The sequence below is a fragment of the Echinops telfairi genome, unplaced genomic scaffold, assembly GCF_000313985.2.
Source record: "Echinops telfairi isolate 266 unplaced genomic scaffold, ASM31398v2 ScPeMD7_70;HRSCAF=299, whole genome shotgun sequence".
In the NCBI taxonomy this organism is placed as follows: domain Eukaryota; kingdom Metazoa; phylum Chordata; class Mammalia; order Afrosoricida; family Tenrecidae; genus Echinops; species Echinops telfairi.
Window position 1 is genome coordinate 69,750,196 of NW_022103968.1, and position 1,465 is coordinate 69,751,660.

The window sequence follows — 1,465 nt, forward strand, 5'->3', positions numbered from 1 at the left end:
GTTTGTCTGGTTATGCTGGTTTGTGATGACAACTACTACTGTACCGTATACAGGTAATAAATTTCCTTTTTGGGGGTGTTCAACAATAAATGTGTACTGTATTCTTCTTCATGGAAAAATATCCCCTGAAAATAAAACCTAGCACATCTTTGGGAGCAAAAATTAACATAAGACACGATCTTATTTTCGGGGAAACAGGGTACCTGTCCTGGGGTCAGACATGGAGCTGAGGGAACACCCTTCCCCTGCAGTGCTGCATACAGCACAAGGCAGTTATACCAGTGATCTCCAGTGCTCGACACCACTGTGGGAACCACTACCTGGCCTCTGCTGTGATCTTGATTTCAAGGGTAATTCAGCCCAGCATCTGTGGGACTCTACACCAAGTGTGCACACCACCCCACAACCTTGAGGGGTTGGATCAAGCCTCAGTTATCGCCTTACTCCTTACTTACTACTCTTCTTCTTCTCTCTTTATTCTCTCGCCCTTCTATCTTTCCCACCACAGTTGGTCTCAACAGAACCAGTTTTGTTTTGTTTCTCTTTTTCTTTATTTCTTCTTTTTTCTTTTTTCTCTTCTCTCCTCTTATCTCCCTCTCTTTCCTTTCATACACCACCACTACTCTCCACCTAGGGCAACTCAACCCAAATAGCAGGGGGAACTCCAGCCTGCCCTCTTTGGGAGTTCATACCACACAAGGGAGCTGTGACAGCCCTCTACAGCTGAGCTGAAGCAGACCGGGGCCCCATTTCCCTGCACTTCCCCAGAGGTCAGCCGCCACCACCCTGGAATGAGGAGACTGAAAAACAATGCCTGGAATGCCTGACTCCCTGATAACCAGACAGCCTACCTGCCAGAGCTGTTAAACTGCATCCTGGGCCATAAACCATGCTGCTGACATTCTGGGTCATAAACATTGCTGCTGCAGCATGACCCCCTCTCCCCAGTTTCCTTTAAAAACCTTGGATCCCGAACAAAGCACACGATCTCCCTGGGTTACTTGCTAGGCCAAGGGATTTCCCCCTGGTGGCTCCTAAACTCTCTCTCTCTTCTTTCTGCAATAAAACTGTTCCTGATTGTATCTGCTTTGTCTTGACTTTGTTCTTGTCCTGTGCCTCAGTTTATCTTTACATTTGGTGCTGAAATTCTGGAGGGGTAGGGGAAAAGGGCTCCATGCATCCAGCCCTGCTTTAGCTGGGACATAACTCTCCCCTCCTCTCCTCTTGAACCATGAGAGCCCGTCTGGATGGGTGATTTCTGGTCAGTATCTCTCTGTGTATGTTCGTTCTGTCTCATTTCTTGTTTGTCTTTCTGGACACTGAGGACCAGCAAACTCATATGGGAACATAGGGTCCCTGTGGAAGGGGATTATACTTCCACCCTAGTACTAAGAGGAGCTGAAAATAACTGCCTTTCTCTAAAAGGGGAGTGAAGATAAGGACAGTTTCTCGTGTCTATCTTTTT